Source organism: Ictidomys tridecemlineatus, chromosome 13 (genome assembly GCF_052094955.1).
Source record: "Ictidomys tridecemlineatus isolate mIctTri1 chromosome 13, mIctTri1.hap1, whole genome shotgun sequence".
NCBI lineage: Eukaryota > Metazoa > Chordata > Mammalia > Rodentia > Sciuridae > Ictidomys > Ictidomys tridecemlineatus.
Window position 1 is genome coordinate 57,499,211 of NC_135489.1, and position 18,839 is coordinate 57,518,049.

At 32.3% G+C, this 18,839-nt stretch overlaps 1 pseudogene; it reads right to left on the bottom strand.

The window, feature by feature from the left end:
- Positions 1-87: 87 nt before the first annotated feature.
- Positions 88-18,374, bottom strand: LOC144369650 (ankyrin repeat domain-containing protein 12-like; annotated as a pseudogene).
- Positions 18,375-18,839: the final 465 nt, after the last annotated feature.

Genomic DNA, 18,839 nt, shown 5'->3' on the forward strand with positions numbered 1-18,839 from the left:
TTCCAGCAAAATTTTTAAAAAAATGAATAACACTGTAACCAAAATCTATTTCAATATTAGTTCCCAAATATTAGTCTTGAGTTTAATCTAATCTACAAAATCTTTCATGTTCACATTTCTCTCTAAATTTATTAATTCTTTGACTTGTTTCACATCTCCTAAAATAGCTGCCATGTGTAAAGGAGATTCACTATGCTCATTTCTTTTGTTAACTTTATTTTTTTGACAAGATGAAGATCTGGGAGTTTTCTTTTGGGCTGTTATTATTTGTGATAGATAGTTTGGTGTGGACCTATAAGAAAGAAGTTCACAAAAGTCCTTGGCTAAATACTGTACATACTTACTAAAAAGGTTCTCCATAATAATGTGTCTATTTCTGAAACTTTCTAACATCACAAAACTTGACTTGGATGACACATCAATAACTTGACACAAGTATATAGAGTAAAATTTACTTTAGGATTATCAATGATAACAAGTTGACTAGAAGCCTTTTATTCTGTCAATTTATAAAACTGGTTTAAAATGATAATAATAAGTACTTGACACAAATATATAGAGTAAAATTTACTTTAGGATTATCAATGATAACAAGTTGACTAGAAGCCTTTTATTCTGTCAATTTATAAAACTGGTTTAAAATGATAATAATAAGTATCAAGTATATACCTTAAATGTATCTGCCTAATGAATAATTCAAAGAACTGAAAACAAATGGTATTTTTTTCCTGGGTAGTTTATACTATTAGTCTAATACCTACATAAAATTAAATGAAGACCAGAGTTTATACCTCTGACCCAAAAGCATTGGAGTTTTCTACTGATGATGTGTACAAATTAAGTTAGAGATGATAGTAGTATGAAAATAAAGCCAAAGATCTGAATTAAAGGCACATGGAAAAACTCTCATAGATATTAGACTTTGCTTTAATCCCAAACTTGTGATTTTTGTTCTCATTTTTATGTCAAAATCCGAAAAGTTAAACTAGATTATGACCAAAGCTCCACTCTCTCTTTCTAGAACCACAGGGCAGGAAGAATGAGGTAATGTTTTCTCAATTAAAGGTATGACAATACTAATTAATTCTGAAATTTTATAGCTATTTAAAAGAGTTAATGCACTAAGAAAAAATAATTTGGAAAATAATTTTCTATCATCATTATTGCATACTGACATCATTAGAGTTCTTAAAGCAATATCAATAAAAAATTAAAAATTTATACTTTGGATTTTAAAGTATGTTGTCTCAGTAACAGTTTCCTATGTATTTCTAGAATGTATTTCCATAAGAGTAAGAATTTCTTATCTCTTATTCATCAACTTATCTCTCAACTGTCTAGAAGACTTCTTGTTACATAGTATAACTCAATAAAAAGTTGCTAAATGAATAAATTTTATTATACTCTTTATACTAAAAGAATAAACAGGTATCTTGTTGGTTTCCTTAAAAGCTAAAGGACCTAATTAATGGATAATCAAACCTAAACTCCAAGTACCTCTGTTTGTTGACACAGCTTAGTTTCAAGCTTTCTACTCCAGTTATGTACATACTAATAATCAAAACTGACAAGGAATTATCCTGAAATGAAAAGGGCCAATGGCACAATAATATTATAGTATAATTGTATATATAGTGGAAAAAAATAAAAAAAAATATGTCTATATGTTTATGTGTAAAAAATTCCCTGGAAATATAGATAAGAGACTCTGAAGAGTGGTGCCTCTCAAAGGGAGTCACTGGAGATACAGATGACTTCTACTTTTTTTCTTAATGTAATAATTCTTTAATATTCTAAGAACAAAATTTCATGGCGTAAGAAAGCCATTTTTTACAAAATAAAAGCCTTTGTAATTCAACATTTTACAGAAACATTTCAAGTTGTAGCAGTATCTAATAATTTGGCCACTTTCTGCCCCAGTTAGTGGCAGAAAAGGTTAGAAAATCCAAAATCACACTATTTGGAAAAGCACAAGGACCTACAATATTTGTAGGAATAAAAGATATTAGGTATGCTTATGCTTTTATTGAAATCAGGATATTTAGAAACAACAATAATTTAACTATAGTGTCCTCAGGTGTTTTTTTTCCTCCAAAGTCAGCATAGGAGAAGTTCACTTGAAAAACTTTCTTTTTCAATACATTTCAACAGTCTTAAATCAACATGTCTTAAATTTGGGCCTCAATTTTTTTCTAGATTCTTTTCCCATATCAGTCAGAGAGAAGCATGTACTAATACAACTAACAATTTATCAGCAGGGTAGCAGTAGACTGAAAGCCTAGAAAACATTTTTATAGAATCTGGGATAAATCTTCAGTAAGATAAAAGCACAATTTTGCCATGAAGTTCCCATGTTGTTAACTTATTTCTAAATGATTCATTTTATTTAGCATTTATCTACTTATGCACAGTAAGGGTAAAAATCCCTACTCTTATTTTTTTATTGATTTACAAAAAATGACAGTGGAATGCATTGCAATTCTTATTAAACATATATAGCATAATTTTTTATATCTCTGGTTGGATATAAAGTATGTTGACACTAATTCGTGTCTTCATACTTGTACTTTGTATAATGATGTCTACCACATTCCACCAGCCTTATAACCCCCTACCTGCTCCCTTTCCCTCCTATCACTCTGCCTTATCTAGAATTAATCTATTTCTCTATGCTCCCACTCCCTACTCCACTATGAATCAGAGACAACATTTGCCATTTGTATTTTTGGGATTTGCTGACTTCACTTAGCTTTTTCTTCTCCAATGCCATCCATTTACCTGCAAATGCCATGCTTTTATTCTCTTTGCTGAGCAAAATTCCATTGTGTATATATACCACATTGTTTTTATCCATTCAACCACTGAAGGGCATCTAGGTTGGCTCCACAGTTTAGCTATTGTGAATTGTGCTGCTATAAACATTGATATGTTTATAGCACTGTAGTATGCTGATTTTATATCCTTTGGGTATAGACTGAGGAGAAGGATAGCTGGGTCAAACTGTGATTCCATTCCAAGATTTCCAAGGAATCTCCATACTGCTTTCCATATTGGCTGCACCATTTTGGAGTCCCACCAGCAATGTATGAGTGTACCTTTTTCCCTACATTCTCACCAACACTTATTGTTGTTTGTCTTCATAATAACCGCCAATCTGAAAGGAGTAAGATGATATCTTAGAGTAGTTTTGATTTGCATATCTCTAATTGCTAAAGATGATGAACATTTTCTCATATATTTGTTGATTAATTATATATTCACTTCTGAGAAGCATGTGTCCAGGTCCTTGGCTTTTATTATTGGGTTATTTGTTTTTCCCTGCTCTTATATAGTTTCTAATCTAGGGGAAGAATCAGATGATAAATTTTCATACAAATAATCATAAAATTAAAAACTGATGTTACAAGTAATTATGATGAAATCCAAGAAAGGATAAAAATTAAAAGCAGTTAAAAGTAACTGTCAACAAAAGGCTAGAATATAATATAAATTAATTCAATGATGATAGGTATCCTGGACTGTTGTCTCTTGCAGTCATCTGCATAAGAAGTGCCATCTGCTTTCCTTCAAAGAGTGGATAATGAAAAAGTATGCTAACTGTTGTGGGTTTCTTATTTCCAATTTTGTCATGTTTTCTTCTTTTCTGAACCTTCATTCTCTGAATTATTAAATATGTTAGAATATGATTAAAAATGTACTCACAGTAAAACATAAGACAACTTTTTTGATAGCTGCTATAAATGTATATGAGAAACAGTTATAATATATAAACTGGTAGTTGCCAAAGAAAAGAGTACTGGGCCTTTAAGTATAAAAGCAATTTCCTCACTAAATGCTTTGGAAAATTATATTCTTGTTTTATTTATTTTAGGCACTTAAAAATTTATAATTTTTAAGATTTATGTTTTAGTGATTTGTTTGTTCTACTAAAATTTAACAACTTCAAAAACACTTCAAACATTCCTTAGTACAGTCATCCCTTAGTATCTGCAAAGGATTAGTTCTATGACTTCTTGCAGACACTAGAATCTGGTGCTCAGGTCTTTGACATGAAGGTGTAGAATTTACATATAATCCGTGCTAATTCTCCCATATCCTTTAAATTAGTTCCAGATAACTTCTAATACCTAAAATAATGTAAGTACTATGTAGTTATACTGTAATGGTTAGAGAATAATGAAGAGTAAAAAAGTATATATGCTATCATAATAGAGCAATTTTTAAAAAATATTTTCAATCCATGATTAGTTGACTGTGCAGATAAGAGTGCTAATTTGAATATCTTTGAAATTTTTCTTCATTATCATTTTATTCTTATTACTGCTAAACCTACATACCAATGCTCTTTCAAATTACTTTCCTTTTTTTCAGTAAAGATTTGCACAATCAGCCAAGAAACTAAGTAAGTAAGAGAAGTCTTATCACTCAGCAGTTAATGAAATAAAGGCATCAAATTAATACATTTGAGTCACAGGACAGTGGAACATGGGATGGTACTAATCCAAGCTAAACATGTGCAAATTAAGGATTCTGTGTGTCTGCATAAATTAAAAAAAATCCTACAAAGATTCAAAACTTTCTAAGGCCATTTTCAAAGAGATTCCATCTATACAAGGTCTGCTTTCAGATTTATTTTTGGAAATTCTTTGGCAATGCAGCCAGCATTCTACCTACGTGCCAGGGAATTCAGACTGAACCAGAATCCAAAGGTAAAATATACAAATGTTTTTTTTTTCTTTCGGAATCCTCTGGAAGTGAATGCAGATGCTTTGTGTAAGTGAATATATATTTCTGACTATTGTCTAGGCAGCTACTTCTTGGAAAGCCAAACAAAAATATTTGATATTGTGGGGTTTTAGGAGTACCTGTTAAGTGGAGTTATAAGTAAATGAGTTCAAAAATAAGTAAAAATGAGTGGCAGAAGGGAAGGCTTAGTAGTCAATACAGTGTTGTTGGTTTTTTTCCCCACCTTCCATCCCCAGCAGAAACTGCAGTCAGCAAGTAGGATTTTTTGAGATAAGCATTTATTACTCAAGTTAATTCCAGTAAGCTAAAATCTGGCATTAGTAATTGTGAGAAATTAAAGTAGTGATGGTTCAAGCATCCCACCTCAGTTAAGATGAACTGGCATCCTAATGGCTTAGAAAAATTGGGGTATAATACTTAAACTCTGATGCCCAAAAGTCACCCAAAATTCAGTAATTCCTAATATAACCATTTTATTGAATTTTATTTTACATAAAATCACACATTTCAAGACATTAAAATAACTTTTATTCATATTTATAATATAATCTTTCATTTTCATATTTCCCATATCATTATCAATAATGATCCAATTTAGTATAAATCCAATCTCAGCACAATATTTAATGTATCACTTAAATTATTTGCAGCCCTAAATAGGTCATTGAAACAGGCTATTGTTTTTCTTGAAATGTATGCTCTTTCTCATCATAATTTTCTGTATATTTTGGTTCTCTAATGTTTAGGAAATAACTACTATTATTATTGTTATTTTCATGGTTTTTTATATAAATACCAATTTTTAAATATAATAATTTAAAAATTATTATTAAAAATTAAATAATTTAATATTGCAAAATTTTTACACAAAGCCGAGACTTTGTTTCAAAGAAAAGAAGTAAAATCCAATCATAGGCAGAAACAAAAAATTCTTAGTATCTATCCTTAAAATATTTACTAAAATTTGGGAGAGGGAGTAATTTACCTTTTACTTTTTTAAGTGACGAAATGGCTAACTTTTATATGCTTTCTGCATTGTAACGTAATTTTAGAAATGACACTAAGATTATATATATTTTACAGAAAAACCACAAGCTCATTAATAGAATTCCATTCTGTCTAATAATCAAATATAAAATCATTATACTCTGGAAAAGAATAAGTAAGATGGAATACTCCAAACATTTAAGCAGAAATTCAAATTAGATTCCTGAACATTAAAAAGTATAATTAGATGCATGAACTTTAAAGGACTGCCCTTAGTCTGAATTCATGTTTTCCATAAAACAGGAAAAGGTGGTTAAGTGAACAGCAGCTGGTGTAAGGTAAATGGGTATGAGATCACTATACGATTCGAAATTTTTAAGTGCTGTAACAGTAAGAAGCAACACTCCTACATCACTTATTTTCAGTTCAAAATTTGACTTCCATGAACTTGAATCACAATGTTTGTTCTGAGTGTCAAATCTACTCTGAAGACATAAGAACACTTTGGACTGTAGTATAATCTAAGACCAAAAACCTTTCTATCCATTACAAATATTTCAATAGAATGAAATACTAGAATCACTACTGAAGAATCTTAGGGATAAAAAGCAATCAAAATAAAAACAAAGTCTATTAGTTAAGAACATAGAATTCTGTTTGACAATTTATGACAGAGAAACAAGAATATGATGAATTGACTGGTGATTTGGACAGAGCAGATATTTTAACATTTAAATAATATGGCATCTTAACTTACAACATTATTATAATGAGCAATCATATTCTCAGTTTATGAACATATACTTTTCATTCCAGGGTCATTCTGATAGACAGGATTCATGATTTCATTTATGTGTAAATAAACAAGTGTTGAAAAACACAAATTTAGCAAACAATTAATCCCTAAAGAGGGTATTCGAAAATTTTAGAGATAATCCTAAAAGTTTAGTGATGAGAAAATTCATTCATTCAAAACAGCAATCATTAATAACATTTAGACCAATTCTAAAGTAAGTAGCTAAATGGACTAGATTATAAGAACTTCAAGGAACTTTATATTCCAAAATTGAAGGCATTAATTTAGTAAGCACAAGAATTCTATGAAAATAGTATTTTACATTTCACATGAAGATAAGCAAGAGACTGAAAATTGCTTCCATACATTCAAAGCAAAGAAAAGGTGGCAACCAATAAAATTACATCAACCAGATTAAATGTTATTGAAAGCAGATTATGTTTTTAAACAAGTTAAAGCACAATGGATAAAATGAATGTTCAATTATATTCATTAACAGAAGGAAGCAGTTTAACAGTTCAACCAACTATTCCTTTAAAAGTAACCAATCACTATGACCTCATACACTCTACTTTAGTTTTCATTTGAATAAGTATGTTTATACTTGGCGCACTCAAATATGTATTCTATTAAGATTTACTTCAGGAGCTGGAAAATAAAGCTTCCACGTCCTGTTCCTTTACTATTACTTTGGTCCATGTTCTACTGAGATGAGGTTGTATGAGACTACTGCTATTTGTATTTGAGGCAAATGTAAAGCACTGTTAGGGAAAGCAATTCTCTCACCCTAATGACTTCAGGTTAATATACTCTGCTTTATGAGTACAGTAGCATGGGAGAAAAACATCAAGAATGATTTTGAATGTCTGTACTACAAGTTGGAACATTTTATAATAAAACATTAGGAAGGGGGCAGGAGTTAAGTCTAATGTAGTATAACATTTGACTTTATCTGGTACCTTAACACAGTTCTCTATTTAAAATTGTTCCCCTCTGCCAATTTATTTGAATCTCATTAATTAAGGTAAATCCTTTAATGGCATCTAAAGCCTCAGGAGAATAGAACATCTAAAAGTGGATATATGGCTAAGAAAGTTAAAATCTTATGAAATCTCAACATGCTCTATAACTGCTCTCACAGACTTTGGGAAAAGATCATACTGAGTCTCTGAATTTTCTCCTATCACATTTTCTAAAAATGCCAAAAGAAAACACTATAGTAAACAAATAATGGTTAGTAAGAGGAGACATTTATTAAAGAAAAAAAGTGAAGCATATTATACCTTTCTAGGTATAATATGCTTCACTTTTATGAACAAATATGCAAATTAAAATGATGAAATACTCCTGGTTTATTTTTATAGGACATGAAATGTATCAAAACTAAGGGAAAAACATACTTCCCAATACTTAAAGAACACTGAGTTGAAGAATATTCATATACTGATGGAAGCTTTTAAAACTTGGTAGTATTATTTTGGAGAAACATGAAGAATCACAGAAATGTTCCCATTTTTAATAAGGAAATAGTTCCAAACAGGACAAAAACACAATCTATAAAGATGGTCTCCATGACATCATTTATATTGAAATAATTGAAGTTTAGTTTGGAGCCCAAGAGGAGACTTTCACGTAGTTCCCAGAAAGCAGCATAATATTTTTACAGGAGGGATTATGACATCATGTTAAGGGATTATGGTTTTTCCAGATACAGGAGATAGGGAACGAAATATGATTTTATGACCGACAGTACAAAAATAAATTTCATTAGATGGAAACCTTAATTGCTAAAGTTAGTAGTTATTTGATTAGATTTTATATACAGTGTAGTAGCAGATATTGTAATCTGCAAACACAACATTCATTCTCCTCCTCTAACCAGAATACCCCAATGAATATTAGGGTGACTTTTTAGATTCCCTTGTAAATACAGTGGCCTAAGCAATGAAATGGACATGGTTTTAGAGAGGTTGTTTTATCAATAAAAAGGCCAAGTTTCATTTGAAAAAAGACATCTTTGTTCTGGTATTTCGCCTTCTAATTTTTGTTAGGAAAAAGCAGCAATTCTGTGACTACAAGTCAAAATTCTCAAGGACAGGAGAGCAGAGAGATGAATCCAGTCTCAGTTACTGTTATTGAGCTGCTATACTGACTCTGGATTACCTATGTCTAGTGCTCTCATTGTATTAAATTTAAAATGTTTTAAGATAAATTTAATTTGTTTAAGATGGTGTTCATCTGTTCTAGTGTGTTTAATTAACCTATCACAATGGGAATTTATGCATTATGTCACTTAAGGGTCACAATTTTCTCAGGATGTTATTACAAGCAGAGGTGGAAACTGAGGCTCATTAAGAAGTAAAATTATCTGGCCAGTGTTGATACTGGTCAGATTTCAAAATCTTCAAAATTAAACACTATTATCATTTATCTCCATTATAGGTATAAAAATTTATTCTATATCCAAAGTTTGGAATAGGACAGAATGAAAGTATATTTCAAAAGCTAAAAATAAGCAATGAAGCAAGTTGATATGGGAAGCATATCATCTACATCCATAGTAGAAGCTTTTAGGCTTCCATATATTCAACGGGTCTATTGGCTTCTTAGTATTCAATAAAACAAAAATTGTGGGAATTTTCTCACAGGATAAGAAAATGTGGATAGATACTGGAACAATGTAACCAGATATGTTGGTGATTTTTTTAAAGAAAGTAATTAAGAATAAAAGGTACTATCATGTAGCTAGCTACAAGGGCCCATTGAAAAGACTTCAAACTGTGCTATAATTCTTTCCAACATTTTACCTGTCTATCCAACCACCTACTTTTCTAGAAAGACTTATCTTTTCAAAAAGTTAATATTAATTAATTAAAAATTTGCAGTTTTAAACACACTGGGTTATCATAAGACCAAGAATTTCTCACTTAGTTGATGGCATTATTTGTGATTTGTGGGCCCCTTGGCCTTCCCTGGATAATGATGCAAATGTTTTTACAAAAGATAACTTTATTTTATAAAAGTAATATATGCTTACTTTTACAAAATACAACCCACACAAAAGAGTACAAAAAAGAAATTGACAATGGGGGCTGGAGATGAGGCTCAAGCGGTAGCACGCTCGCCTGGCATGCGTGCGGCCCAGGTTCGATCCTCAGCACCACATACAAACAAAGATGTTGTACCCGCTGATAACTAAATAATAAATATTAAAAGTTCTCTCTCTCTCTATCTCTCTCTACCTCTTCTCTCTTTTTTAAAAAAAGAAATTGACAAGCATCCTAAGCCCTGAAAATAAACTAGAACATTTTGTGAACATCATGCCAAGGATCCCTCTAAATATATTCAAAGACACAGGCACTAATGGAGAAGACAAAGGAAGAAATAAAATTTATGTAAGAAAAGGCAAATAACATACATATATATACACAAACATAAAAATCCTTAAGATTAATTTTATGTTACTCCAACATAAAAGAAGCTAAATAAATTGCTTTTATTCTGTTAGAGATATTGTATACTAAGATACAGACAAATATACATATAACCTTGGTATAAGAGCATATGAGCCAAGTAGTATTATTAATACTTTCCATTATTCACAATTTTTTGTTCTTTTATTATTTCAAGTCAGGGTTTAAAACCTTTATATTTTGCTCTGGACCCAAAATACACCCACCAACATTAGGCTTAGTTCCTACAGTGAAAATGACTTTCATATTTCAAGTCCTTATTTTATCTTTTCATATGTGTGTTCATATGTTGTACACATACATATATGCATATAAATACACCAATGATTTTAATGCAATGAAATGGTACACATTATTTCCTAAACCTGATTTTTCACTTCCATTAACATAAATGTCTTCCCTATCATTCATTCTGCAGTGATATTTTTCAGTGCAAAAAACTATTGAAGCATGAAGAGCAAAGGAGGAGGAATCACAATATCAGACATTAAATTATACTACAGAGTTACAATAAAAACAACAACATGGTATTGGCACAAAAATAGACATGTAGACCCATGGTACAAAATACAAGACACAGAGACAAACCCATATAAATTCAGTTATCTCAAACTAGACAAAGGCATCAAAAACATACATTGGAATAAAGATAGTCTCTTCAACAAATGGTGCTGGGAAACCTGGAAATCCATGAGTGACAAAATGAAATTAAAACCCTATCTCTCAGCCTGCACCAACTCAACTCAAAATGGATCAAAGACCTAATAATTAGACCAGAGACCCTGTGCTTAATAGAAGAAAAAGTAGGCCCAAATCTTCATAAAGTTGGCTTAAGACCTGACTACCTTAATAATACTCCTAAAGCACAAGAAATAAAATCAACAATCAAATAAATGGGAAGAATTCAAACTAAAACGCTTCTTCTCAGCAATCAATAACGTAAAGAGAGTGCATACAGAATGAGAGAAAATCTTTACCACACAGACATCAGATAGAGCACTAATTTCCAGGATATATAAACAACTCAAAAACCTTAACATCAAAAGAACAAATACACCAATTTATAAGTAGGCTAAAAAACTAAACAGACACTTCACAGAAAATATACAATTGATCAACAAATGTATACAAAAAGTCCAACATCTCTAGCAATTAGAGAAATGCAAATCAAAACTACTCTAAGATTTTCTCTCTTTTCAGTCAGAATGGTAATTCTCAAGAATACAGGCAACAATAAGTGTTGGCGAGGATTATGAGAAAAGGTACACTCATACCCTGCTGGTGGGACTGCAAATTGGTGCAATCACTATGGAAAGCTGTATTAAGATTCCTTAGAAAACTTGGAATGGAACCATCAGTCAAACCAGCTATCCGACGTCTCAGTTTATACCTAAAGGATTTAAAATCAGTGTACTACAGTGATGCATACATGTCAATATTTATAGCAGCTCAATTCAAAGAAGTAAAACTATGGAACCAACCAATATGCCCTGAAACAGATGAATGGATTAAAAAATGTGGTATATATACACAATGGAATATTACTCAACCTTAAAGAAGAATGAAATTATGGCATTTGCAGGTAAATGGATAAGCCAAACCCCAAAAAACAAAGGCAGAATGTTTTCTCTGATAAACAAATGCTGATTCATAATTTAGGGGAAAGAGACCAGGAAAGAAAGGAGGAACTTTGGACAAAGGGTAGTGAAAGTAAAGAGGGCACATGGAGATAGAAAGGATGGTGGAATGAGATGGACATTTTATATATAAATATATTATAATTAATACAATTAATTAAATTACATTAATTAATTAAAACAAATTAAAGAATTAAAAATAAAAAATTTTTAGTGAGCTCATGTAACTTTTCTAAAACAAACTTGTTCAAACAAAATTTTTAAACAAATTTGTTTGTTGTTCTTATTCTCTGCTTTTTAAATTTTATGTTATGACATGCAATAATAAAATCATGGAAGCAATAATTCCATTCATAAGATAATAAAAATAAACATCATTACATAACAAAAAATATTTTATTTTATTTTATTTTATTCTTTAGTATCAGGGATTAAACCTCAGGCAAGGTAAACCAATGAGCCCCAACCCCAACTCATTTTTTTAAATTTTTTAATTTTTTAAATTTTGAGATAGGGTAACACTAAGTTGCTCAAGATGACTGTGATCCCTCTGCATCAGTCTCCCAAGCCACTGGGATTTCAAGTGTGTCTCATACAACCAGGTATTATAAAATGCTCTTAAAGACAGCTGTAACATCATCCCATTAAATGGAAATAGTGGAAACAATTATCAGGGAAACAAGTATATAATTTGATTCAAATATGGATCAGGTTATGTTTAGTTAGTGAGGTTAGTTTACTTCTGTGTAACATTTTTTCATCTCTTCCTAAGTAACATTTTCTCTTTAAATGGTTATCTGTATTTGAATTTAACAAACTCCTGTCTTAAAAATAATATTGAGAAATACCACTGTCTACCAAAAGGACTTCCAAAAAGAAAATATAAGAAGGGTTAAATCCTTAATAGGTGTCTGAAGACACATACAGGTATATAACACTTAAGGATAGGGATATGCTCTGAGGAATGATTCATTAAGAGAGTTTACTCTTGTGCAAACTTCATAGAGTGCCTATATCCTTGGCAAAATGGTACATTATCATTAGGTGATATATTCTTATGGGATCATCATTGTACATGCAGTCTGTTGTTAACTAAAATTTTATTATCATATTTCACTGCATAATAATCATCACTGCATTGAGATATATTCACAAGTATTCCAGGCATCCTCCTCTTGCACAAAAGACAGTTTTGTATTACCTACATGATTTGTAAGTAATATTAGTACATTTTTTCTTTAAAAAAACCATAAAAGTGCTAAGCCAGGCATGGTGGTGCATGCCTATAATCCCAGCATTTTAGGAGACTGAGAAAGGAGGAGAGTGATTTCAAAGCCAGCCTCAGCAATAGCAAGGTGCTAAGCAACTCAAGTGAGACCCTGTCTCTAATAAAATACAAAAATTGGGCTGGGTATGTGGCTCAGTGGTCAAGTGCCCTCAAATTCAATCTGCAACTTAGTTATACCCTCCCCTCCTAAAAAATACATAAGTCTTCACACCATGTCACACCACATTTCTTGCAAAAAAAATTTTTTAAAGGCATAAAATCAGCAGTCTTAGTGCAGTGAAATACAGTCTCTGGCACAAGACTTCTTGTCTACCTGACTAGTGATAGCTTTAGAATACCACTTAAATAGAGTTGGGGTTAAAGAAAAAGGTTCCTGAATCTCTAGAAAAACCAGTGCAACTTAAAATGAACTAAACACATAATTTCTTTATTGCTACAAGAAAGAATAGACTTTGAGGTTTAAAAATGTCATGACTGAAAACAATTTCTAATTCAAACTAAAGAGCAATGAAATACACAGAAGGAGATCTATTTACTACAGTTGTACACTAAAAAATTGAGTATTTACTAAAGCTATGCTAGCTCAGGGTGTTTCAAAATTGTCAGAGTATTTTCATAGTTTCTAGAGTTATGAAAATTTTGGTATTTATTATTAAAGATTGCTAGAAAGATATCAATATGATATAATCTCTGCACAGCAAGCCTGTAATTCCAGTGGCTCAGGAGACTAAGGCAGGAGGATCGCGAGTTTAAAGCCACCCTCAGCTAAAGCAAGGTGCTAAGCAACTCAATTAGACCCTAACTCTAAATAAAATACAAAATAAGGCTGGAATATGGTTCAATGCTCAGTGGTTGAGTGCCCCTGGGTTCAATCCTCAGTACCTGCCTCCCCAAAAAAGTCTTTGCACATAAGCTCAAAATGGAACACTGACTTTCTAAAAGTAAAGCAAAAACATTTTTAAAGAAAGTTTATTAACATTTCACATAAGAACAGAATTCCTGTGGCAAATATATTGAAGTTGACATTAATTTAAAAAATACTAATTAATAGTTTTTAAGTTTAGTTCAGGGCTAAAGAACAACCTGGTAACTTATTAGATAGTAATAATATTAGATAATGGTTCTCACCTATTAGGAATAATTTGGATTGATTGATTTCAAATTTTGAAATACAAAAGTTCTATGAATAGCAATTAAGCAGTGAGCCTCCTTTTATAATAATACATACTTCCAATTCTTTCTGAATTTAAAATGCCTAAAATTCTTTTGTGTGTTCAATCAGTACAAAAAACATTTTTTTTCTAAATATACTATATCCTAGTGGATACTTATTATCTGAGAAAAATTTCATCTTTCTTAAGAGAGTAAAGAATAAATTTTTTGTCTCTGGTGAGAAACACATTTGCGTGACAGATGAATTTCTGCCCCCGAAATGATAAATCTAACATACATATATTTCTCTATAAATTGGGGTATCCAAAAGAGTGATTCATATAAAAGAAATCACAGTATGAAAATAAGTAATATTTTACCAGAAAATAACAAGTTATTTTACCTTGTCTGAATCTCATTCTTCATTTTGTGATGGGCTAATCGTAGATGAATCATGGATGATTTCTCCTTCATCTCCTTGCTGACCTCTCTTTGGTCAATTTTTGGAGTTTTTCTGTAAGATGCAACCTTGTCTTTATTAAAAGATCAAGTATGAATAAAGTTATATCAACATTATATAAAGACACTGTATTTAAAAACTACTCTTTAAGGAAATGTTCAAACAGACAAAACTAGGTCTTCCAAACAATCATTGTATTCAATATACTTATGACCCAGATTCATCATTTTTTCTAACTTCTTTCATATCCTCCTGCTTTTTATTTAATAAAAGGGCTTTAAAATAATAATAAAATATCCTGAATATAACATAGCCTTACATAAATTGAACTCTATCAAATTAATAAACATATAACTCTGAAAACAGAATTCTGTACTGAATTAAATAGACTTGTGTTAGAATACATATATTCTTGGCCTATTATATCCTTGAGTTCATCATCTGTAGATTAAACCAATCTCAGGAAAAAGAAAATAGAAGAGAAAATTACATCTCTATTAAACCTGCAATTTTTTTGTCATTATTATCTAAACAAGAGTATAATAACTATTCATACAGCACTTAATGTTGTATTAAGTGTGATTAAGTAATCATCAGGCAATTTAAAGATAATGGAAAGAATATGTATAGGGTATCTGTGGGGAGTCTTGGAACAAATCCTCTAAGATAAGTTACCACCCAATCATCTATACCAATTCTTAGGGGATGCTAGACTATCAGCATCACGCATCACCTAGGTACTTATTAGAAATTGAAATTCTCTGGCTGTATCCCAGACCTACTGAATTATAATGGCTAGGGACCAGTGATCTATTTTAATATTCCTCTCAGTTTGAGAATCGCTGATTTTAATCAATAAAGAAGAAAATATGGAGATCAAAGGACTAGAGGAAGGGTTCATACTTTCCAGCTGTCTCAGGGCTTGGGATTCAGCAAGATGGGTGATAGAATTCACTGAAATTCAAATCAGATAGTAAGAGATTACTTATAGAGACCCAGAATTTCAGGTGTTTTGGACAGAGGACAAAAATGAGTACACTGGTGCCAAGTAGCCAGTAGTAGTGCTGCCATTTCACCACAGAAGAGAGGCACAACACAAAGTAGAGAAAAATACAGTGGAAAAACTTGGCATAGGGCAAACTATAGAACAGACCAAATTTAGCTGAACCAGATTAACACAAGATGGTGTTTGAAAAGTGCTCTATGTTTCTCAAGTGGCAAGTGAAGAGCTGTAGCATGGAGCTATCTTGAACAGCTCATGATGCAGCTTGTTGATGTAGAAGCCCAGGAAATTAGAGCAAATATTGCCATACCCTTGGCAAGGACCAACTGTGCTGCCTAGGGTGTACCTAGCAGAATACAATGGAAACAAGCAGAGAGAAGACTTTACCCAGGGTTATTCAGGTTAAAGATATAGAGGGGAATGCAACATGCTTCCCTTTGAGTCCTTCTGGTCCATAAACTTAATGGGCAAGCACAAATACACAGACTGTAAGCCTGGGAAGGCAGTGCATGTGTGGAAAGTGTAGTGATACCTGTGATGGATTGGTTATAAGTAGAATTCTCAGGACACCCCTGAGATCCAAACACCCAGAAGAGATCAGCATCCTCTTAGTCCTAGAGATGCGTTGATTTACTCTCTCAGGAGCAGATACCATCCCAACAAATTTTGCAAGGGATATGATCAGAGCTAAAACTTAGCTGCTGGAACTTCCTATTTAGAACTCAGCATCATCCCCACACAGGGAGGATATCAACCTAGTCTGTTCACATGAAACTGTAACGGACAATACATTCTATCCTACTGGTAATCAGGGAAGCTGAAGGCTATTTCAACCCAGTTTGTGTTCCATGTAACTCCAGCTGGCAGTTTGATAAGCAACAATAAAAAATAGCAAAGATTTAAAGTTTCTCAGTTCTTGTTCTAAGCGGTGCCAAGCCAAAGAAGAAATAGAAAGAAAAGCAGTCTGGCATAGGCAGTGAACTTCCATCTTTGTTCTTGACAGTTTTGACCACTGTGGTGGAGATAATCCTATTTTTCCCCTTTGGTTTTCTCGCTGTGCTGATTGATTAGTTCATGAATAAACACACATACATATTCCTTTTTTAATTTTATTTTACTTTTTTCTTCTCTCTCTAATAGCCAAATTCTCTTGTTCTCTATTAGCCCCTACCATCTTTCTCTTTTTACATTTTGAGTATTTCTTTTGCTCTCCTACCCCATTTTCTTTTTTCCTAATGAATTATAATTTTACTATATTTTACACTTCTTTAGTTTATATAATTTCTGCCAAATCCGTTCACTTTGTCAGAATTATTAGTACTGTGGATGGTGTAGTTGATGCCTGCTATTTGTTTTAATACCTGACCTAGTTCTTCATCATTACTGCTGTTGCTATTAATGGCTCACCCTGCCATTCTTGTTTTTGTAGTAGTGTTATAGATGTCATAGGAGGCAATAGATATTTATTTTAATGTTGCTTATTATTCACTTTGTGTGTGTGTGTGTGTGTGTGTGTGTGTGTGTGTATAGTTGGGATTCTACTTGGATGCTATGAGTTCACAGGGTAGAGACTCTCTTGGTGAACTAAATCCAGTTAAGAGACAGCACACCTTGCTCCACACACAAAATACCCCTGGCTTAAGCTTCAGTAGTCCTTTAACACAGAGAATAAATACAAAAGCCCAAAACCAATAACCAGGTCACAAGTGAAAAAGGCTATAGGAAGGTGAGCTTGGATCCCACTAATGGAAATCTGTTTCTATTACAAAAAATAGAGAGAGGCTACAACACATCATCTCAAAGAATATATTGTTGCACAGCTGAATTACATCAGCAGGTCTGTACTGGTAAATTGAGAGCCACTGCAGGTTGAAACTCATACTTTAAGATAAGCACATGTGTCAAAGCTAAAATATACCAAAAGCACATGGCTTATTACAACAGATACTCAATAAAGGACTTCTTTGTAATAGAGGAAAAGAACTTCTTTTCAACAGATATGCAAGTACACACACCAAATTTATAATCACCCAACTAAGAAAATACTGAGGATGAAATTCCAGATGGCATCTATAAAACATTAATTATTGAAATGATTAATAAGTTAAAAAACAGATCTAAGGAGCAAATTAAGAGAGGAAACACAGACAAAAGGCCATTTCTAAAGATAGCAAAACTCATGGAAATGAAATACATAATAAATCAAGTAAACTTACCTGAAAGTATCACCAATAGATTAGATTTCACAGAAAACAGAACTTCAGGCTTCAAGGTATATAAACCTGAACACTTACACACAGTAAATAAAAAATAAAAAAGTAATGGCAAGAATATACAAGAATGCTGGGACAATATGAAGAGATAAAACTTGAAGGTCACTGGAATTTAAAAAAGAATGAAGATATAGGCTCATTTTTAAATAAAAAAATAATAGAAAACTGTCCAAACCTAAGAAATGATATTAACATTCTTATATAGTATGCATATAGAACCCCAAACAGAAAAGATCAAAAAAGAACCTTTCCAAGAGAAATCATTATCAAAATGTCTACCATGTAGAAAAAGAACAGAATATTAAAAGCTGCAAGTGAAAAACATCAAGTCACATTTGGCTGTAAGTCAATAACTCTTACATCTGACTTCTCAGCTAAGACTCTAAATTCCAAGTGGGCTTAAATGAGAGAATCCAAGCTTGGAGAAAAAAAACAACTGTCAAACTAGAATGCTATCTTCAGCAAAGCTATTATTTGGAACTGAAAAGGATATAAAAACTATCCAATGTAAGGATAAACTAAAAGAATCCATGATTACTGAGCCAGCACTACACGACATGTTTAAAGATATACTATACATGGAAGAACACAAAAACAAACCTTAAAACTAACTCCTGAGTGGATGACACTCATAAGAAAAGAAATTAAGGAAATGCGGATTAATATATGAAATAAAGCAAAATGTCAGGAAACAGTAATCACCTCTCCATAATAACTGTAAATGACCTCAATTTTCCAAATAGAAGACACAGCCTTGGTAAAGTGGATTAAAGTCACAAATAAATGCTGTTTGCAAGAGACTCATGAAAGGTAAAGACATGTACAGGTCAAAATAAAATAATGACAAGCCAGGCCAGCTGCAGCTTCTGTCCCCCGCAGGACCCGCGGCCTGGAGCTAGGAGACCCAGCGCATGCGCGAGAAGATGGGCGGGGCCCAGGTGGTGAAGAACCTGGCCAAGAAGAAGGGCGAGTTCTGCGAATCCTGGGCCCCTGGGCGCTAGGAAGAGAGCGGCGGCAGCGCGGG